The following is a 24,093-nucleotide window of genomic DNA, read 5'->3' on the forward strand; positions in this document are numbered from 1 at the left end:
CCTCTTGATCCCTCACTCTCACACACTCACTCCCTCACACTCTCACACTCCCTCTCTCAAGAGCACACACAAGCAAGAAGATGAGGAGAAGAGAAGATGAAGAGAGCTCTTGTTAGCCACACACCAAAAGAATGAGCTCTCATTCACTTTTTTGAACTTTATATATACAAACCCTAAAATCCCATGGGCACCCATCCCTTTTTTACATGACCGGCCCTTGTGGCAAGGTCTTTTTTCCATTTCCCTCTTCTAGCCTTATGCCTCTAGCATACACCCATCTAGTATTTTACAATTGGTACAGGAGGGAGCCTGGTGCTCTTTTACAAGAGTTTTCCGAGTTTTTTGAGGTGCCCTTCATTTAAAATTGTGCTTTTTGCCCTGGCTTAGCTTTGGAGATCGCATGCGTGTCTTTGCTCTTTTTCCATGTTTTTTCTGCTTTTTCCTTCCTTGTTTCACCATCTCAATGAGGGCCACTTGGAGACTTAGGTGCTTGTAGGGGCTGTGAAATTTTTGTTGGAGGAGCCAAATGGGTATTGCATGGTTGATGGAGCCTCTGAAGTCGGTGGTTTGTTGCTTTCTCTGATGTTTGAAAGGAGAAGGTGCGGTGCTGTTCCTAAGGGGAGTGCTTACCTCATCGTATTAGTGCATTGTGCTCGTGCTAGTGGAATGGGGAGGTGGGTCTAACCATAGGCGAGCCTGGGTGATGTCCCACACTTGAGGACCCCATTTGTGCCAAGGGAGGTGCGGTGCAAGTGGCTTAGGGTGACAGGTCTAACCATAGGCGAGTGTTACCTCCCTAGGTATGTCCTACCCTTGATGTGCCCTAAGCGTGAAGTGGGGGAGCAAAAGGGCTAGGGGGTTGGGAGTGGAGCCGGCCGACCGAAGCCACTGGACATGCCTAACTTAAGAATCCCTAGGTGCAGTGATCGTGCTTTATGTAGTGGTAAGTGCTTCTGCAAGTGGGTGATATTGTCCGGTCAGTTTTTTTTTGTGCTGTTTTTTTCTTCACTTTTTTTTTTCTAGTACTGGAATGAATGACAGCCAGGGCCTAATTCTCTTTATCTGAATGAGGAGGGGAAGGGGGTCGGATGGATTTGTGCAAAAATTGGTGGCTTTGCATGTATCCTTTCAAATTCATGCGGACGTGGAGAGAGGTGGTGGAGAGGAAGGGGTGATTGCACCCAGTGAATTGGCTGTCATTCATGTCCTCTAGGAGGGCTAGGCAAAAGGAGGAGAGTAGGCTAGCTCTCATCATTAGGCGTGCCATAGCGCAGCTATCAATAGCATTGGGATTAAAAAAGAGGGGGGGCAAGCCATTCTCTTGTGGTGTCGGATATTTCTTGAGTAATAGCTTAAGAAGCCTAAGGTAATTACATGTAGTTATAAAGGCAGGATCTGGACAGGAGAAGTCCGCAAGAAAGCGCGTCATGGAGTCACTTAGGCTTCCTAAATCAAAAAGGAGGGCACGCTCGAAGGAGGTGGCATTGGAGTTGTAGATGATAGATAAGTCATGCCGCCCGAGGAGGGTGGCAACAAAATCCATGCCTACCCTATGAGGATACGCCATGAATGTGGGGTCATTCCTCTCGTAGGGTAGGGTATTGCAAAACGCCATCCAGACGAGCATATTAATATTGCATATTCGCCTTCTCCAGAGAGGTTGGCAGTTTTAGCCCCTTACAGTATATGGTACCTCGAACACCTTGTCTTGCCAAAACTCTGATTCCTCCGTGCCCCATAGAGTGGGGGTCTTTGCCATGTCTTTCAGCCATTTTTGGCCCAGTCGACTACCAGCCGCGATCACCTCCTCCATTACTTTAATGGGCAGGACCCTTCTCAGGCTGTTAGGCATGAGGAAACTAAAAGTAAAAGGGTCCTTTTCATTTTCATGCTATTCCCAAATTACCAGCTCCGTGTGGAATTTCGTTGGGGGGTCATCAGGGCATGGTGGGAGGGATGCGGATGGTTGCACGACTGGTTTGGCTTGTAACTATTTTCTAGTTTCATCCACTAATTTTCTCCGTCGCTCCTTGAGCGTGGTTTGTCTGTCCGGGGGCGGGTTGAGTTGTTGATGTTCCTGATCATGCGGCGAGGGGGGTTGTGGGATTATTTCTTTGCTTGTTCTTCTTATGAAAAATTCAATGTCAGTGTCCTCCCCTTGCCAGTCGTCTAGCTGCACTCCTTCCTCAAAGCCGAGTGCATCCGCCTCCTGGGGGGTTAGGCCGGCCAATAGCAGGTACCTTTGTTGTTCTGCTAAGCCCATCCTAACCTCCGCAAGTTGGGGTGGCATCCGTAGCCCCGCATGCAGGGCTCTGCGTGCAATGCTCAGTTTCTTCTGCACCACCTCCAACGGCTCCTTTCCCTCCGGCCAGGTTTTGTCTAGTAATGTGTTGAGGAAGGCTTGTTGCTGGGCCGTGAAGGCTATTTGGGTGGTGTTCACTTTGCTTTCTACCAAGATTTTTTCTTTTTCCACCAAAGCGAGGTGCTCCACCAGTGCCTTCACCCGTTTCTTGTTCTGCATGGCCTATTCCTTGTCCCTTTTGCTCATTCCTTCCATGCTCTCCCCCTGCTTTTGTGCTAGGGTTACGAGCTTTTACTCCTGGGATCTGAGTTCTTTGCTCATATTCTCGTGTTCTTTCCTTCTAAGGTGTAGTTGATCGGTCATGGACTCGATCTCTTTTTGTTGTTGCTCCCTTTCTTGTCTTCTCTCCTCTTCTTTGGCGCTTAGTTCCTCCATCATTTGCTCAATGGTGGCAGTTTTTGCCTCTAGTTTCCCATGTTGCATCAGGAGGAGCTTGTATTCCTACTGCATTTGCACAAGTTCTTGATTTTCTTCCTCAACCCGTTGTTTTTAGCTTTCTTCCATGTCTTCTTTTGCTTTCAATTCTTACTTGAGGTCAAATATTTGCCGCCGTTGTTGCATGGCTATGATGCGGGTTTTCTCCAGTCGGAAGGTAGCCACTGACTCTTTCTCAGCCACCAACTCAGCCACCACCACTCTCTTTTTCTCCTTCGCCCTCTCCAATTGGGAGAGTAGCTGGCAATGTATTCATCATAACTTGCTAGTGGTGTCATTGTTGCGTGGGTGGGGGTGGTTGAGGCCTCCACACGTGGACGCTTCTGGTCCTGCCTCGATTCTGCATCCGCAGCTAGCCTTTTTGGCCCCATGGTCATGGTTTCTGTGCTCTTCCTCCCTTGGGCCATTTCTTTACTGATGAGGTATTGCATCCAGGCCACAAAATTGGAAACTTCCATGCTGGTGGGGATGCTAGGGGTGAGCATAGTGGGTTCAGTGGAGGGTGCCATGAGGGTGGGGATAGGATGGAGGGGTGCTTTGCCTTTGCCTTCCAAGATTGCGGGCGGCGCGGCTTCTGGTGCCTGCGCGCTAGAGCTAGGCCCTTCTTCCCTTAGCCGGTTCCAGGCTTTTAGATCATTCGCCCTACATTGTTGCTCAATGGACCGGTGTGTAGCCTCGGCCAGGCCCTCCTCTTCCTTTCTTCTTAACTCCTCTTCTTCCTGCGTAGCTCTTCTTTGCCTTTCTTTTTCGGCCCTTTTGTATTCTTCGTCTAGTTTCTCTTTTTCTTCCTGCTCTTCTCTTCTTCTCCTTTCAGCCTCTTGCTTTGATGCCTTTTTAGCCCTCTTGACTTGCTCTGTTGTTTCTTCTTCTTCCTACTTCCTCTTCCTCTCTCTCTCCTCGGCCTCCCTGAGGGATTGTCTTTTTGCTTTTTCCAAATCTTCTTTCTCCTTCCAATGGCCTTCATCCAGTTTCTTTTTCTTCTACACTGCCTTCTTCTTGGTTTCCTTGACCTGCTTTTTTCTTTTCTGTTCTTCCTCGGTCTCAGTCCTGTCATCATTGGACCTCTCCTAGTGTTGATGAGGGGGTGACCTGTAAGGTGTTTCCCCTTCCCCCTCTTCTGCATCCTGCGTCTCTTTCACGGCCTCCTGGATGAGCGCTATTAAGATGCTTCCATAGGCGATGAACGAGGCTTTGGAGGAGGCCTTCTTTCTTTCTGCGTTCTACGACGTTGGAGACTCTCCTCCTGTGGGCATGCTTCCTAAGGCCAATGCTTTAGCCACCTGATCGATGGTTTTGCGCACATAGCTGTTCCAATTGACTTCATGCAGGGTATGAGCCACCACATTCTCCAGTATCGGCACACTGATTCGGTGTATCAATGCGTTGTAGCGTTGGTTGGAAAAGAGTGTGTGTCTCAGTTTTTCTTGCAATCTAGTTTCTGCATTGGAGATATCTTGGATGCTGATGTCGTCGTTTGTTAGCACGTCCTCCTTTCTTATCCCCAGCATGGCGTACACATCTCTCTTCTACTTCTTTTCCATTTTTGGTTCTATTCCGAGCACCTTTTCCACCAAGGCAGGGGTTAAGCGAACCAACTTGGCATTCTGTCCCCTTCTTATTGTGACAGTGCCGCATTCGTTGTCGGGGTCGTAAGACCTGAGAAATTCCACACAGCCTGTGTGGTCGGGTTCTTGTGCAAATCTTTCCAAGTACTTGGTGAAGTTGCAGCTTTCAACAACTCTCTTGGCCACCTCTTCCTTGGCTACTAATCCTTCTATATTATGAATAGTTCGGAATTTTAGTTGGTTGTAGGCACGGCTCTCCAGGTTGATACTGTACTGCGCTCTCTCCTCTTCCGTGAATGGAACCCGGTGGACACGGTCTTGTTGCGACATTTTTCATTCGTGTCATAAACCGAAATTTTCATTAGTGCTTTCCACATGGTAATTTGCTGATTGCTGAAAAAAGAGAAACTCTATGCTTTTTGAATGAATTCATTAAGAACCACTGTAGATTTTTCTTTTCAATTTTTGACTTTTTGCCCGTTTTTCATAATATATATTTATGTGTTTCACTAATTTTGATTTGGTTGGCCTGATTTGATTCACCTCACCCCCTCCCCTTCCACCTTGAGAAGAATCGTTCATAGGATTTAGGGTCAGAAGGGCAAGGGCGTTTGGCATGGTGGCGTAGGAGTTACCTGTGAAGGAGCCAATCATAGAATTGGGGGTTGTATTCTAAGTGAGATTCGGAGTCCATATCAGAGGGTTGAATCCCCACTTGCGTAATGTATGTGAGAACATTTGTTAGGAAGTCACCAAAGTTGACACCGCTAGCAATGTGTAACTCTTCCTCAGTCAATAAGCGATCAAGGTAGGGGTGTCCTTTGATGTGTTCTTTCATGGGGCAGCCCCGAAGAGTGGTTAACACTTGATACGAGGTTGGCGCGACATATGTGGGGTCGTATTCCACTGTTTTGATAGCACAACGCTACTCAGCATTGGTCATTATGCGGCACCCTTCGACTTCCCATTGTAGCCTGATAGTGTACCAATGCCTCAAGAATGGGGAGTTAGTATTAGTGAGCTTTGATAACACTGTGATTTCTTGATCAGTGATAGTAGCAGAAGTGGTTCGCTGATCGTATGACGTGATGAGGCGCTGCTTGATGGCTTGGTCCTTGGAGATCTCGCTGTTGAGCAATTCAGCAGCGAAGCGAGAAGCGTTTGCGAATGCAAATTCAAAGGTTTCCCAGGAGCATGGCATGGTTTGAACTTCAATTGCAAAGGGTTCCTCCAATAGTCCTAAGTCCAAGCGGTTGTAGCTTAATGCTAGCGACATGAAGGTGGTGTATAGTTGTTTAATGCATTCCACCACATCATCCCCAGTGTCCTCAACGAGGTCGGCGGCCAGTGCTAAAAAGGATTTACATTCATAGGAGGGCGTAAGGCCGACGGGTGGTCAAGGTTTGCTAGAACTAGAGCTGGTGACAACGAAGAGTTGCAGTTGGGAGTGTGCTTGAGTCTGCGGTTGGGTTACTTGGATTATGGGTGGATTAGGAGCGGCCACGATGGACAAACTGCTGCATTCAGGGATGATTTGGGGAGTCGGGTTGACTTGGTCGGGTGATGAATCATGTGACGGAGTTTGTTGTTTGGACTGATAGGCTTGTGTGATATTCTTGGGTTTAGGTGCGGATGAGTCAGATGACTGCGGTATTGGAGAGCATGACGGCGAATGGTTTGGAGGGTTTATGGGGCTTGGGTTGATCAAGCTTGAGGGTGGCATTTGAGTAGTGCCTTTGGCCGTGTAGGCATTAGGGATCCATAGGCAGGTGTTGTTCATGTAGTAGCCTTGTGCATGCAAGAGGGTTTTAGGGACCCATCTTTGCTTGAGCATGCGGTGCTTGCTGTGACTGCGTCCTGGCCGCCTAGATTTAGGGTTTTTGGTTTTATGAGGATATGAGCGTTGATTCCTAGGCGGCGGTCGCAGCTGCTTACGCTGCCATTGAAATCTAGGCTGTTGGGCCTTAGGTTTTGATGTTGTGGGCTGTGATTCATGAAATCTAGAAGATGGCGGTCACGCACTACCCCCCTCCTTGGAGTTGCTTACGGATATTTCTACCGGTGGCATTGTGGATAGTGATGAGGTCGTGCAACCCTTGCTGAAGGCTGTGACAATGCGAATGTTGTCTATTGCGAGGTGGATGCGCTGCGACTCATAATCAACATTGCAGCGAGTCTGCTTTTTGAAAGTTCGCCCTAGCAGTGACTCCGTGCCTGCATTTTTAGCATTTGGCAATACGTAAAAAATCATTGGGACTGTCTCAGACTCGATAGAAACGGTAGCTTTGCACTTGCTGAGAAGTGCGTAGGATTGGGCCCCATATGGGCTTAATTTCGCATTAGTGGATTGAAGTGGTGGTCTGCCAAGTTGAGTCCAATGATCGTGAGTTAAGACATTGAAGTCTGCTCTCTTGTTGATCAAAGCGTTGAAAGCACATGTTTGTTTTGCAGTGACCGTGATATAGAGGTATGCGAGCTCTACGGCTTCCTCATCCTCATCATCAGTCTCTGTGATTGTGGCCACTTGTATCTTGATAGGTGGTTTTAACATCGAGGGCTCGTGCAAAGGATGGGTGAGAGGGTAGTACTTCTTGACATGACTGCCATTGAAGAAGCCCATCGCACGAACTTTGAAAGGTCCAAGACCTCTAAATTTCATTTTTTGCTTATGTCCCTTAACTGAGTAGAGGAGCACTAAGTCGCTCTGTTCAAAGTCGCGCTGCTTGACATGCTTGTCAAACCAAGTCTTGCGTCAGGCCTTCTCACATATAAGCGCATGGGTGGCTAGAAGGCGAGTCTCTGAGAGGTGCTTGAGTTCGACCAGGCATTGTGTCCATGCCTCCTTCCCTTCCCATCGTTCTTGAAGTGCTATTCTTAGGCTAGGAATGAAGAATTCTAATGGTAGAACCGCTTCAGTTCCATGGGTCAACCTAAAGGGGGTTTGACCGACAGCCGTTTTATAAGCTGTGTGGTAAGTCCATAGAGCTGCCATCAGCTTGTTGTCCCAGTCGCGGCGTGAGGCTGAGACAACCTTGGTCAGGACATTGATAAGAATCTTATTTGTGGATTCTGCCTGACCATTTTCTTGAGGGTAGTATGGCGAGGATTTGCGATGGAGGATGAGAAAGGTGGATAGCAGATGCGCTATCACTTCATTGATGAAGTGCGTGCCTTGGTCATTGACTAGTTCGATGGGGCAGCGGAATTGTGAGAGCACCTGCTCGCATAAGAACTTGGCAGTTGTCCTAGCGTCATTTTTTCGTGTTGCTCTTGCCTCTGCCCATTTCGTAAGGTAGTCCATGGCCACAATGATGTACTTGGCTTGTGAATATTGGGCTGCAGGATTGATGGGTCCTATGAAGTCAATTCCCCATTTTTCGAAGGGTTGTCGTTCAATGACTGGGATCAACTCCATCTAATCCTTGCAAATCGGGGCTTTTGTCCGTTGGCACTCATCACAATGCTTGACGAATCGCGTTGCATCGCGGAAAAGCGTGGGCCACCATAGTTGAGATTGCAACACTTTTTGTACTGTCGTGTCTTCGCTAAAGTGCCCTCCAGCAATGCCACTGTGCGCCTCCAAGAGCTCACCATGCATCTCATGTTCGCATACGCATCTGCGCAGCAATCCATCTTGCCCTAGCCTATAGAGTTGGCCTGCAATCAGCTGATAGGGCTAGATCTTAAGGATTAATAGCCTAAGTCGAGCTTTTTCTATCGGTCGATCAGGCAGTCCATGTTCAAGCACTTGGACTATGTCATCTACCCAATATGGCATTAAATAAGCCTTGAATAAATCTCTTTCTCTAGTCAAGTTAAAGAGATGGGCGTTAGGTAATTCGTCAACAATGCCTTGTCTAGCAGCTTTTCTCGTGGGAATGCACGACATATGGTCAGCCATGTAGTGCTGTTTTCCTTTTCGTACAACCAGAGAGAAGTCGCATTCCAAGAGCAGAAGGAGCCACCGAGCTATGCATCTTGTAGCACAAGGTTTATTTACTAGATAGAGCAGGGCTTGATGGTCCACAAAAAAGGTAAAAGGTGTGGCCAATAGATAGTGCCGGAATTTCTTCACAGCAACACCATGGCTAATCCTTCTCTTTCAATCGTTGAGTAGTTAATTTTCATCTCTGTGAGTTGTCTGCTAGCAAAGCTCACTGGATAGTCTAAGTTGTGTTTGCCAGGTTGGCACAATACTGCCCCCACGACAAACTTAGAAGCATTGATATGCACGTGGAAAGTAATGGTCCAATCTGGGGCTCGTAGAATTGGTGTTGTGGTTAGATCCTTTTTCAACTCTTCATATGCTCGTTGGCATGCCTCGGTCCATTCGAAGACAATCAACAACTTGTACAAGGGTCTGGCGATCAATGGATAGTTCAGTACAAACCGCCAATAGTACCCCGTATGGCCTAGGAAGCATTGAACTCCCTTGTAGTTGATTGGGGGTGGAAGGTCGACAATAACCTTGACTGCCATTCTTTGACACCACGTGCCCTAAGATGCATCCATGCTTTACCCAAAACTGGCACTTTAAGGGGTTCAAGGAGAGATGATATAAGCGACACCGCTCAAAGACCGCGCGGAGTTTATCTAAGTGTTTGATCCAGGTCGAGTGGACACAGAGGTCATCGACAAAGACTTCCAAATCCTTGCAAAGCATGTCTTTAAAGATGGTGCACATGAGGCGTTGGAAGGTGGCTGGGGCGTTAGTCATCCTAAAGGGCATGACTATGTAAGTGAAGATGCCCCATTCAGTGGTGAAGGCAGTCTTGTGCCTGTCCGCAGGATGCACTTGCACTTGGTTGTACTCTGAGAAGCCGTCCAAAAAACTGTAGGTTTCCTTGCCTGCCACTCTCTCAAGCATATGCTCCGTGCACGGCAATGGATAGTTGTCCCTCTTAGTAGCAGCGTTCACCTTCTTGTAATTGACGCACACTCAGATTTTTCCATTCTTCTTCATCACGATGACTATGGGTGACACCCAGTCTGTGTGTTCAATTTCGTAAATGAATCCCACTCTCATCAACTTATCAATCTCCTCTTTGACAACATGAGCGTGTTTTGGATTCATAGGGTACAGTCACTGCCTGACTAGCGTTGCGTCTGGCGTCATGGGTATGTTGTGAGTCACGACACTCGGATCTACCTCCTTAAGCTCTTCTAAGGATCAGGCAAGCACGTCTATGTACTCTTGCAAGAGAGCGACAAGACTCGTTTCTTCTTCCGCAGTCAAGTCATCGACGATGAAGACTGGTCGGGGTGTTTCCCCTTCCTAAGCTAGGTTCATCTCCTTGACCTTGGTGGTCCCTCGATCGTTGGCTCGCTCATTTGCCCTTGATGCTTGGCACCTAACAGAACTACTGCCTTATCCCCTTTTTTGAATTTCATAAATCGTTTAGGGAGATCCTGTGGTTTTCATTGTTCTTTCGTTTGTGTATCCCTTGGTTGTTTTGCCTTTTTCTGCCTTAATCGTCTGCACCTCAGGTGGATGGGTAGGTCTCCCTTGGTGCGTCTGGCGGTGGGTGGCGTAGGGATCAAAGTTGAACTCCCCACCATCGCTAGAAGAGGTGGTCTCCCCTGGTGGGCGCAGTTTGTTAGAAATCAAGCTCACCGTCAGTGTGTCTTCATCTATGACCGACATCTATGATAGCTAGTGTGTACAGCTGTCTACATGTGACTACATTAAATAAGTCGGGTTAGTAGTCAGTCAGTGACCTGACTAGAGTTAGTCAGTCTAGTCTACGTTTACACTAGGTCACTTTATCTTGTAGGGTGTGTGCTTTTCAGTATAGTGTGTGGAAATGAAGGAATGAGCTTGAGAGCCTGAAGGCTCATGGACATGGAGTCTTTCCCTTTCTCTCTCTCTACTCTTTGAACATGGTATCAAAGCTTCATCCATGAGGCTGTGGGAGAATGGGCATGACAACCTGCAGTGCAAAGGAGATGGAAGTAAGGAATGAGGAAGAAGATGGACACTTGCAAATGAAGCCATAGTCAAAGGAAGGAATCAGCATGGACTGCCTTCTGAAAATCGTGGACTACCTCCTGAAAAATAGCAACCTGTATCTGAAAATTTGTGCCTGCTGATCTGAATGGATAGCAACCTGTATCTGAAAATTTGCGCTTGCTGATCTGAATGGACAGCAACCTGTATCTGAAAATATGCGCCTGCTGATCTGAGTGAACATCAATCTGTCAATCTTCAGTGGGGCACCTGGACAAGGTTCATAGAGCATGTATGCTCACTATTGAAGGTATTTGAAGTGTGCAAGGAGTAAATGCTTATGTGGGAGCTCTGTTATGAGCTGGAGTGACAGACACAGACCTGTAATCATTTCTGAACTACTATGAACATGAATGGAAAGCATGCATTCAGTCATTACTGACACATAGGAGCCTTGTACTACACTCAGAAGGCATCTTTGGAGCACAAGAATGTGTCAAAGCATGTATACATTGGATCAAATGTCTTGGAGCTGAGATCTCTTGCTCAGAATACTCAGATCTGAAAATCAATGACAGGCTAAAAACTGTCATACACAGTCAATGACAGAATACTCAGATCTGAAAATCAATGATAGGCTAAAAACTATCATACACAGTCAATGACAAGTACTGTGCATTACTGAAGCAATACAGGTCATCTTGGGGGTTCCATCATCTATATGAACTGGCCTATACATGCTGAATGCATGGAGAATTGAAGCAAGCAATGAGCATCATTGAAAACTGAATTTTGAAGCTGAAATAAATGCAGTTACACTGTCGTGGTTAATTACAAATAGCTCATGAGGTTTATGCCATTGGTCAATGAAGACAGGTTGTCTATGCCTACTCAGATGCTCATGTATTGAACTTGCCACTACAAAGTAAATGTATGACATGGTCAAAAGACATTTTGGAGCTACTTGGAGCTTGGTATGCTGAATTCTGGTTGATTGCAACCTGAAACTGAATTTGTTGACACACTCAGTTTTGGACTTGAAATTGCTGCTGGTTACTCACAGCTTACAGTTTTCAGACTGCATGTATGTACGCTGTGTCAAGATTGTGGGAGAGAAGGAAGGAGTCTCACTTGAATCTTTCTTGCTTGCACAATGGGGGAATACACACAAGGGTGGAGGCTGAAAACAGTTTTCCTCTTCTTAGTTGTGTAAGCCAAAAAGAACTCTAGTACAAAGAAATAGAAGAACCCTATATATGGGTCTCAAACCAAACTCAACTAACTAAGGTGGCATACTAACTGAGCCACAAACTAGAGTAGATAAGGATAGCTATCATGTAGCTATTATTCATGGGCGGTGTACCAACTGCGTCTGCAACTGACAAGTCGGTGACATAAATACACAACGGTCACCCTGGCGTATCACGAGTGAAGCTCGATATCTCAACACTCCCCCTCGAGCTCAATCCCAATTCTTGCACACCAAGCAGGTCTCTGAACTTGCGCAGCTTCTCTGCGCCCAATGCCTTCGTGAATATGTCAGCTACCTGATCCTCTGTGCTGACATAAACTAGTTCAATAAGACCTAGTAAAACCCTCTCTCGCACATAGTGATAATGCACCTCAATGTGCTTTGTTCTAGCATGATAGACTGGGTTATTTGCCAAGTGTATACTACTCATGTTGTCACAATAAATGACAACTGGTCCATCTATAGACTGATGCATATCATAAAGTAGCTTATGCAACCAAGCTACCTCACATGCAGCCATTGCTGCACCCCTGTACTCAGCCTCTGTGCTCGACAAGGCAACTGTAGGCTGTTTCTTGCTGCTCCAAGTGACTGCAGCACTCCCAAAAGAGAACACATATCCACTGGTAGATCGTCTATCAGAAATACTACCAGCCCAATCAGCATCAGTGTATCCATGCAACTGTATCTGAACCCCAGTCTCATAAAATAGTCCATACTGCAATGTGGACTTCACATACCTGAGTATGCATCTAGCCGCATCCAAATGTGGTTTCCTTGGAGCCTGCATAAACTGACTTACCAATCCAACAGCATAGCTCAAATCTGGCCTGGTAATAGTCATATAAATCAAACTTCCTACTATGCGTCTATACATAGTAGGGTCTTCTAGAAGCCCACCTGCATCTGTGCTCAGCTTCACATTCTGCTCCAAAGGAACTGAAATAGGCTTACAGCCTGTCATCCCATATTTGGACAGCATGTCCAATCCATACTGCCTCTGCAAGAGCTGTATCCCACTTGGTGATCTAATCACCTCAATGCCCAAGAAATAACGCAGCTCTCCCAAATCCTTCATCTCAAACTTCTCCTTCAATAGCATTTTCACATGAAGGATATCTTCATCACTGTCACCTGTCATAATCAAATCATCAACATAAATGACAAGCAGCATAATACCTTTCTCTGTTTTTCTCACATAAAGTGAGAAATCTGCCTTGGAAATCTGAAAGCCAATAGTGACAAGATACTGTCCTATCTTGTCAGACCATGCTCTAGGTGCTTGCTTCAAGCCATACAAGGCTTTCTTCAACCTGCAAACAAACTCAGGATGAACAGCATGCACATAACCTGGTGGCTGCTCCATATAGACCTCTTCTTGCAAATCACCATGCAAGAAGGCATTCTTTACATCCATCTGATGTAAAGACCATCCCTTTGATGCAGCCATAGCAAAGACTGCTCTTACGGTTGCCATCCTTGCAACCGGACTGAATGTTTCTTCATAGTCAATGCCGTATGTTTGTGCATACCCCTTGACTACTAATCTTGCCTTGTATCTGTTCACAGAACCATCTGCATTGTGCTTCACCTTATAAACCCACTTACAGCCAATTGCATTTTTACCTTTAGGCAAAGGTACCAATTCCCATGTAGCATTTGCTTCCAAGGCATCCATTTCTTCATCCATGGCTTTCTCCCATTTTTCTTTTCCCATGGCCTGCTCAAAAGAAGTGGGTTCTGGTTCCTGTATCACTTTGACCATATATGCATAGTGAATGGCTGTAAATCCATCATATTTCAGCCTATCCACAGGATACCTAGCTCTCGTAGACCTGCGCAAAATAGGTTCACTCCCAGGTGCTCTCAAAACATCCCTGGTCTTCCTTACTGCAGGTGTAACAATAGAAGGAATACCCAACTCATCATCAATGCTCTGTTCTGAGCCACTGGATTCACCATCCACATAAGAGTGACCTGCATTCACATCAAACATGGGCTGATCAACCTTCTCTTTTCCTTTTCGTGATACCTGCATACCACTATCTGCATTGCTTTGAGAAGATTCTCCTGATCTCAATCTGCCTGTCCATGGCGAAGAATGTGAACCACTGCTAGAGGATGCTCCAGGTCCACTAATATTTTGTGACTGCTGCTGTGAATTCTATGCAGTATTACCATTTTGTGCATCTATATCATCAATCACATTTACTGGTTTATACTAGCTACTCATCTCATCAAAAACAACATCTCTGCTCACTGTAAACTTACGAGTAGAAGGGTTATAGCATCTATACCCTTTTTGCTGCAGAGAGTAACCAATAAAGATGCACTTCTCAGCTTTTGGATCCAACTTGGATCTCAACTCATCTGGCACATGTACATAGGCAATGCAACCAAAAATTTTCAAATGAGAAATATCTGGTTTCCTACCAGTATACCTCTCCTCTGGAGTCATTCCATGTATTGCTGCAGTGGGAGTCCTGTTCATTATGTAGACTGCTGTAGCAACTGCTTCAGCCCAATAAAAATCTGGCAAGTCCTTTTCATTGAGCATGGCACGAGATACCTCTCCAATATGCCTGTTTTTCCTTTCTACAATTCCATTTTGTTGTGGGGTATGACTGCATGAATATTGCTGCTTTATGCCATGCTCCTGCAGGAACCTTGCAAACTCATTTGAGAGGTACTCTCCCCCTCCATCTGACCTTAGGCATTTTATCTGCAGGCCTGTTTCTTTTTCAACCATAGCTTTAAGAGTTTTGAAATGCCCAAAAACTTCACTTTTCTTTTTCATAAAATACACCCAAACTTTTCTGCTATGGTCATCAATAAAAGTGACAAAATAATGACAGCCTCCAAGAGATGCAGCTTTAGTAGTCCACACATCAGAGTGGATTAATACCAATGGCTTCTCTTCTCTTGAACATGTCTAGGAAATGGTTTCCTTGCCTGTTTTCCAAACTGACAGGCTTCACATACCTTATGCATTTCTGCAACCTTGAATTTGGGCAATCCTGCAACAATATTTTGGGACTGCATTGATTTAAGTTGCTGTACATTAACATGACCAATGCGTTTATGCCAGATATCAATATCTGCAACTATAGCGGTCCCATGTGCAAACATTATTGCACTCAATTCAGACATGTCTGCATCCAATGTAAACATTCTGCCCTTCTTCTTTCCTTTTGCTATCAAGCGACCTTTATTTTTCATATCCTCAACAAAGCATCCATGAGGATTAAATCTGACCTGCAAGCCCTGCTTAACCATTTGACCAACAGAAACCAGATTCTTGGTGATATTGGGAACATGAAATACATCGGACAGGTATTTCTTTTTCCCATCCTGCATAGACAAAGGAATTTTTCCAATCTGCACAATAGGATGTGCAGTATCATCACCAGTCTCCACAAATCCTGGTTTTTCCATTTTCCTTGCATCCTCCATCCATTCTGCATGACTTGTCATGTGGTTTGATGCACCTGAGTCAACATACCATACATCATTGCTTTCTTCTGCACTTGTCACAGAATTGTTCATGTGCTACACCATAAACAAGTGCTCATTTCTGTCATCACCCTGTCTACTAGAAGATGCATAATTCCCTTGTTGCAGTTTTCCATTCATGATGTCATTCTGCTTTTGTATAGCAGTCTTTAGCCATATGACCCATTTTACCACAGTAGTAGCATTCAACATTACTGTTTGCATTTTGTCCTCTTTGCCATCCACCATGACCTCTTTGGCTCCCCCTGCCTCTAGAGTTACCACGTCCTCCTCCATAGGACTGGTTTTCTTGAGTTTCCTGCATATTTTGATTTCTACCACGGCCTCCAAATCGGCCTCCTCTACCTCTTCCAGCATTTGAGTAGAAGACAGCTTCTTTTGAAGTTCCTCGTGAAGAAGATGCACCACCATTTCTTTGCTCCTCAGAAATTAGAAGAGCAATCAGCTCCTCAAAATCAAGAAATCTTTCACGAACTGAAATGGATGTCGGAAACTGTGCATAATCCTTTCCTAGACCATTCAAGGTCACAGAAACTAAATCATCATCTTCCACTGGCGACCCAATGGAAGCAAGTGCATCTGCAATCTTCTTCACCTTCATGTGGTAGTCATTGATGCTCATATTTTCTCTTTGCACATTATGCAACTCTTGCTTGAGCTGCATTTTCCTGGCTTGCGTATTTGTGCTATACATTTTTGACAAAGTATCCCATACCTCCTTTGGCGTACTTGCATCCTGAATATGCACAATCATAGAGTCTAAAATGCTGATAGACAGCCAATACATAACTTTCCTGGCTCTCTCATGCCATGCTTTAAATGCCTGCATTTGCTGTTGATTGGGAACATCAGGAAGAACTGGTTCTTCTTCATTTCCTGCAACAAATTCCCAATATCCTTTTCCCATAAGGAAATTCGTCATTCTAAACTTCCATGCTTGGAAGTTGTTATTGTCAAGCTTTTCAGTGACAATCTGTGAAAGAGAATCAGATGCCATTACAGAAGACTGCAAAAAATTCTGTCACTGCAAAAACCATAGCTTCACCCTCACACGGGAAAATCTGCAAAACTGGCGAAAGTGGTATTTGACCACACAGTCACTTCCTAGTGACGATTTTGCATAAACAGGAACCAAGGATGATTTTGTAACTCCCAATGTCTCTGCGCACAAGCATACGATGCAATTTCTACAGTAACTTTTCACCGACCTGTAGAATAGTGGCTGCACAGCATAAAACTGGGCCTTTTCCTGAGTGCGTGCAAAAAACTTCCGCCTCCAAAACATGCCCCGAAATGGCCTCAAACAAGCATATACTGCCCTCTTGCTTCACCGCGAAGGGCGTCTCAACCTGAGACAATGCACTCCTGCACTTTTCGACTGTGCTACCTGCAGAGATCTGCTCCCAAAACAGAAAATGAAAGCAACACTACTCCTCTTACCAGAACACCGTGAGCTTGGCTTGCTTTCTTGAGCTCCTTACCATGAACAAGGCTCTGATACCATGTCAAGATTGTGGGAGAGAAGGAAGGAGTCTCACTTGAAGCTTTCTTGCTTGCACAATGGGGGAATACACACAAGGGTGGAGGCTGAAAACAGTTTTCCTCTTCTTAGTTGTGTAAGCCAAAAAGAACTCTAGTACAAAGAAATAGAAGAACCCTATATATGGGTCTCAAACCAAACTCAACTAACTAAGGTGGCATACTAATTGAGCCACAAACTAGAGTAGATAAGGATAGCTATCATGTAGCTATTATTCATGGGCGGTGTACCAACCGCGTCTGCAACTGACAAGTTGGTGACATAAATACACAACGGTCACCCTGGCGTATCACGAGTGGAGCTCGATATCTCAACACCCTAGCAGTGAGGTTACATAAGCTTAAGCTGAAGCAAACACATAGCTTATGTATTGACAGTTATATCTACAGTTGAGACCACTTGCTTGAAGGTTGTTCTGGGGTGTCAGTGGGCTGAAATACCCTGGTTTTTTTTGCAATTTAGTGCAGAAAACTGTCATAAACTGTTACGGACTGAACTTAGTCAGTCATACTTATTGGACTGCAGGGAGTCAGACACTTGATAGACAGTCTATTGCATCATGGCTAATGCACATGGGACTGACAATATCACTCAGATAGTTGGAGAGAAGTTGGATAATAAGAACTTTACATTATGGAAATTCAGAATGAAAAATTTTCTGGTTGGCAGAGGTTATTGGGATTTATGTACAGGAGATGAAGTTGCTCCTGAGTTGCCTGCACATAATCCAACAAATGAATAGAAAAGAGCCCATAGGCTATGGAATGAAAGAGCATGCAAGGTGCTGCATTGGTTTTCCTTATGTATATCTGATGCTATGGTAATTCAAATCACTGGATGTGAGACTCCGAAGGATGCTTGGGACATACTGATGAAAAATTATGGAACCATGACACATGCAAGAAAGATCTAGTTGAAACAGCAGTTCAACAACGTCTAGGAATGGCAAGAGCATCCAGACGTATACCACGGAGATTAAGACCATAGCTGATCAACTTGCTACTATTGGCTCAAGTGTATCAGAAGATGATATGATTGCTGTTGCTTTGACTGGCTTAGGCAAAGAGTACAAAGCTTTTGACACTTCCATTTCTGTCAGAGAAGAGCCCCCTAGCTAGGAAGAGCTAGTTGCTTTGTTGCTGCATGAGGAAGTGAAACTTGGTTTGAATACAGGTTCTAGTGCATCTCAGAGTAGAGACACTATGTTGTACTCTAGCCAGCGTGGCAAAGGATCTAGAGGTCGTGGTTCATTTCGAGGTCGTGGTGACACTCGTAATGCCTATGGACAGCAGCAGCAGCAAGGAAATTGGCATGGTGCCAATACATAGGGCCAGCGAGGATCTGGTGGTTTTAGAGGCAGGGGGAGATCACCTCGAGGAAGAGGAGGTGGATCTGGATCTTGGTAGTCTACTGATCAGTTCAACAAGGACAAGGACTGTCATTATTGTGGTAAGTATGGGCACATAGCGAAGGAATGTTACAAAAAGCAGAATGACATGAAGACAAAAGGGAAACAACATGGGCATTATGCATCCTCTAGTGGTGGTCAAGATGATCAGGTTGATAGACTCTTTGCCATGCAGCATGTGTCCAAGACTGTGTCAAGGCAGAACAGAGATGGCAGGTGGTACATTGACTCTGGTGCGTCAAACCACATGACCTCGCATGGAGAGTGGTTTGATGAGATGGTTGCAGGTACACATGGTCATGTATGTGCTGGGGATGATACCCAACATGACATAAAGCATAAAGGGATTGTTCCATTGATGATGCCTGATGGCAAGAAGAAAGGCCTGCATGATGTCTTACATGTACCGACCATAACAAAGAATTTGTTGTCTGTGGGTCAAATGGCAGAACAGAATCTGCAAGTGAGGTTTAACAAGGATGGATGTTTCATTGAGGAGTATGGAAATGGCTGCAAGCTAATTGCCAAAGGCAGAAGGGATGGCAGGATGTTTACTTTGGAAGCGACCATTCCTGAACTTAAAGCAGCTATGTTTGCTCATGATGAGAGTGCCATCCGAGATGTAGAGATCTGGCACAAGAGAATCGGACATGTCAATGTACAAAAGCTAAAATCTATGCAGTAGAAAGAAGTAGTACTTGGATTACCTAAATTCAAGTATAATGATTTTGGTCATGTATGCCCTGCATGTCAGTTTGGGAAGCAGGCACGGTTTCCTTTCATGAGACATGTAAAAAACAGCACTAGGCCTTTACAGTTGGTACACTCTGATGTCTGGGGTCCTTCACATAATGCTTCCTTTGGCGGTGCACGATATTATGTCTCATTTATTGATGATTTCAGCAGGTACACTTGGCTTTATATCTTGAAACATAAGGATGATGTGTTTGATGCATTCAAAGACTTCAAGAAACATGCTGAAAATGAATTGGGCTATTACATATCATGTTTGAGATCAGATGGAGGAGGTGAATATGTCTCAAACTACTTTGACAGGTATCTTGCTAAACATGGGATTGGAAGACAGCTCACATGCAGTTATACACCACAGCAAAACGGTGTTGCAAAGAGGAAAAACAGGATTTTGATGGAGTCAGCTAGAGCTATGCTGAATGAAAAATGTCTACCAAATGGTTATTGGGCTGAAGCAGTGGTGACTGCTGTATATGTGCTAAATCAAACCCCTACAGCAGGGATTCATGATGTCACTCCGTATGAACGGCTGTATGGTCATAAACCTGATATTTCACACTTGAAGGTATTTGGCAGCATTGCATATGTTCATATACCGGATGAGAAGAGGAAGAAATTGGATCCTAAGGCAGTGAAAAGTGTTTTTATTGGATGCATAAGCAGAGATGTGGTATTTGATGAGTTAGCATCTTGGTATGGGAATCCTGTTGCAGTGCCTACTGATGGCTCACCCAATATGAGTCATGCTGAAAATACTCCTATAGAGAGTACTTCCATGACTGGTCAGACAGGTGATGTATCATCTACAGTGAGTCCTTGGATAGGACGATTACGGAGTCGCACTACTGCATCCACTGACACGGATATGTCAGTGAGGGGGAGAACAGATAAGGGAAAAGAAAAGGTTTTTGAAGATGTAACAGGTCCACTCACTGCAGGTTATGATTCATCTAGCAGTGACAGCTTAGATAGTGAATTGGGGATTCCGTCTGTTATGACGCCAGGTGCTAGATAGAGCCGTTATGTGCCGCCTCATGAGAGGCAAGCTCACAGTGAGCCACAGCTCAGGAGACCAGAGAGGGTCAGACGACCTGTTGACAGGTATACTTACACTAGATATTCAGCCCTTCATTATGCTTATATGACGAAAGTAACAGGTTTTAGAGAACCAAGTAAGTTTGATGAGGCAGTTTCAGATGAGAATTGGCGTGCTGCTATGGATGAGGAATATTCAGCTTTGGCTAAAAATTGTACATGGGATTTGGTACAGTTGCTTGAGGGCAAAACACCTATTGGATGCAAGTGGGTGTATAAGGTAAAATGTAAATCAGATGGATCATTGGAAAGATATAAGGCCAGGCTGGTTGCAAAAGGGTATGCACAGCAGTATGGTCTTGATTATGAGGAGACTTTCAGCCCTGTAGCAAGATGGCTACAGTTAGAACTGTGATTGCTTTGGTAGTAGCTAGAGGCTGGAAACTATGGCAGATGGATGTAAAGAATGCATTTCTCAATGGAGAATTACAGGAAGAGGTTTACATGGAACAGCCTAAAGGCTATGTACATCCAGAATTTCCAGCACATGTATGTCGACTGAAAAAGGCATTATATGGGTTGAAACAGGTACCCAGAGCATGGAATGCTCGCATCAGTAGTTATTTACAGCAACATGGTTTCCAATTGGGAGATGCTGATCATAGTCTGTTTGTGAAGAAGACATATAGTGGCTATGTTTTCCTAGTTGTCTATGTTGATGACTTAATCATTACAGGAGATGATGAAAATGGGATTGCAGAAATAAAGACATGTTTACAGGCTGAATTTAAGGTCAAGGATCTTGGAGAGCTGAAATATTTTTTGGGAATTGAGGTTGTCTCTACACCTCGAGGCATATGGCTGCTACAGAAGCAGTATGCTCATGACATGTTACAGAAATATGGTATGGATGATTGCAAGCCTATGGATATGCCTTTGGAGCAGAATGTCAAGCTGCAGATTGATGTTGGGACAGAGATTGAGAATGTTACTATGTACAGACAAATGGTAGGCAGCTTGATCTATATCACGATCACTAGACCTGACTTGAGTTATGCTGTGGGGCTGATCAGTCAGTTCATGCAGAAGCCTCGCAAACCACACTTGGATGCAGTCAGAAGAATTCTGAGATATGTAAAGGGTACCACAGATCATGGGCTGTTTTATGCATATGGGAAAACCCTTGACTTGATGGGGTACACTGATGCTGACTGGGCTGGTTGCACATATGACAGGAGGTCAACCAGTGGCTATGCATTTGGATTGGGTAGTAGCATGATCAGTTGGCAGAGTAAGAAACAGCCTACAGTTGCATTGTCCAGTACGGAAGCAGAGTATCGTGGTGTGGCCTTAGCGGCCTATGAAGCTAAGTGGTCAGAAGTTACTGAATGACTTGGGAGTACACTTGGACAGCAAAGTCAAGCTGTACTGTGACAATTTGAGCAGTGTTATGTTAGCAAGCAATCTTGTTTATCATGCAAGATCAAAACACGTTGAGGTTCACTACCATTTCATCACGGAAATGGTTTTAGCAGATCAGATTGACCTGGAGCATGTGAAGACTGAAGACCAGGTAGCAGACATCTTTACCAAATCACTTGGTAAAGATAAGTTCATTCACTTTAGACAGCTACTTGGAGTGATGCAGATGATTTGAGTTTTGTTTTTGAGCTTAAGGGGGAGTGTTAGAAATCAAGCTTACCATTAGTGTGTCTTCATCTATGACCGACATCTATGACAGCTAGTGTGTACAGCTGTCTACATGTGACTACATTAAATAAGTTGGGTTAGTAGTCAGTCAATGACCTGACTAGAGTTAGTCAGTCTAGTCTACATTTACACTAGGTCACTTTATCGTGTAGGGTGTGTGCTTTTCAGTATAGTGTGTGGAAATGAAGGAATGAGCTTGAGAGCCTGAAGGCTCATGGATATGGAGTCTTTCCCTTTCTCTCTCTCTACTCTTTGAACACAGTTCGGACGGCAACTCTATCCTAAGCACTGATGTTGTTCCTGGCTGGGCTAGGCCTGCTTGCTCAAGATCTATGGCCCCTACGTGTTCCAACTAGGCACGATCACATTCCATGTGCATGACTCCTTGCTCTATCGTGAAGATACACTTTTTCTGCGGCTTGGAGTCTGCTCATATTTGCTCTATTTCTTGCTCTTCAATGTCATACTCCATGTTGTCTAGCTCACCCTCACTTTCGTCCTCACTGAAGGATTGGTAGTCCTCGTATTCGTCGTTAGAGTCCTCTTTGTCAGACTGCTCATCATCTCCTAGGGCTTGGTATATCTCTTGTCGTTGGTCAGGAACTAGGTGTTGAGATATCAAGCTCCACTCGTGATATGTTAGGGTGACTGTTGTGCATTTATGTCACCGACTTGTTAGCTGCAGATGCGGTTCGTACACTGCCCATGAATAATAGCTAGATGATAGCTATCCTTATCTACTCTAGTTTGTGGCTCAGTTAGTATGCCACCTTAGTTAGTTGAGTTTGGTTTGAGACCCATATATAAGGTTCTTCTATTTCTCTCTACTAGAGTTCTTTTTGGTTTACACAACTAAGAAGAGGAAAACTATTTTCAGCCTCCACCTTTGTGTGTATTCCCCCATTGTGTAAGTGAGAAAGCTACAAGTGAGAATCCTTCCTTCTCTCCCACAATCTTGACATGGTATCAGAGCCTGGTTCGTGGTAAGGAGCTCAAGAAATTAAACCAAGTTCGCGGTGTTTTGGTAAGAGGACCAGTGTTGCTTTCATTTTTTGAGTTTGGGAGCAAGTCTCTACAGGTAGCACAGTCGAAAAGTGCAAGAGTGCATTGTCTCAGATTGAGACGCCTTTCGAGGTGTAGCAAGAGGGAAGTATATGTTGCGGGACAAGGCTTTAACCCTGGGTTGCCCTATTTTTTTGATTCAAGGCCATTTCGGGGCCTATTTTGGAGGCCGAAGTTTTTCGCATGCACTCAGGAAAAGGCCCTGTCTTTTGCAGTGCGACCATTGTTCTACAGGTCAGTGAAAAGCTACCATAGAAATTGCATTGTATGCCTGTGCGTAGAGACATTGGGAGTTACAGAATCATCATTGTTGCCTATTGATGCAAAATCGTCACTAGGAAGTGACTGTGTGGTCAAATACCACTTTCATCAGTTTTGCAGATTTGCCCTTGTGAGACTGAAGTTGTGTTTTTTTGCAGTGATAGAATATTTTCTAGTGTACTGTAATGGCATCTGATTCTCTTTCACAGAGTGTCACTGAAAAGCTTGACAAGAACAACTTCCAAGCATGGAAGTTTAGAATAACGATTTTTCTTATGGGAAAAGGATATTGGCAATTCGTTACAGGAAATGAAGAAGAACCAGTTCTTCCTGATGTTCCCAATCAACAGCAAATGCAGGCATTTAAAGGATGGCATGAGAGAGCCAGAAAAGTTATGTACTGGCTATCTATCAGTATTTCAAACTCTATGATTGTGCATATTCAGGATGCAAGTACGCCAAAGGAGGCATGGGATACTTTGTCAAAAATGTATAGCACAAATATGCAAGCCAGGAAAATGCAACTCAAGCAAGAGTTGCACAATGTGCAAAGAGAAAGTATGAGCATCAATGACTACCACATGAAGGTGAAGAAGATTGCAGATGCACTTGCTTCCATTGGGTCGCTAGTGGAAGATGATGATTTAGTGTCTGTGACCTTGAATGGTCTAGGAAAGGATTATGTACAGTTCCGAACATCCATTTCCGTCCGTGAAAGATTTCATGATTTTGAGGAGTTGATTGCTCTTCTAATTTCTGAGGAGCAGAGAAATGGTGGTGCATCTTCTTCAGGAGGAACTTCAAAAGAAATTGTCTTCTACTCAAATGCTAGAAGAGGTAGAGGTAGAGGTAGAGGAGGCCGATTTGGAGGCCATGGTAGAAATCAGAATATGCAGAAACTCAAGAAAACCAGTCCTATGGAGGAGGACGTGGTAACTCTAGAGGCAGGGGGAGCCAAAGAGGTCATGGTGGATGGCAAAGAGGCCACAATATAAATAGCAATGTTGAATGCTACTACTGTGGTAAAATGGGTCATATGGCTAAAGACTGCTATAAAAAGTAGAATGACATCATGAATGGAAAATTGCAACAAGGGAATTATGCATCTTCTAGTAGACAGGGTGATGACAGAAATGAGCATTTGTTTATGGTGCAACACATGAACAATTCTGCGACAAGTGCAGAAGAAAGCAACGAAGTGTGGTATGTTGACTCACGTGCGTCAAACCAAATGACAGGTCATGTAGAAT

The sequence above is a fragment of the Lygodium microphyllum genome, chromosome 25 (assembly GCF_053477565.2).
Source record: "Lygodium microphyllum isolate KBCC chromosome 25, Lygodium_microphyllum_v1.1.10, whole genome shotgun sequence".
Lineage (NCBI taxonomy): Eukaryota > Viridiplantae > Streptophyta > Polypodiopsida > Schizaeales > Lygodiaceae > Lygodium > Lygodium microphyllum.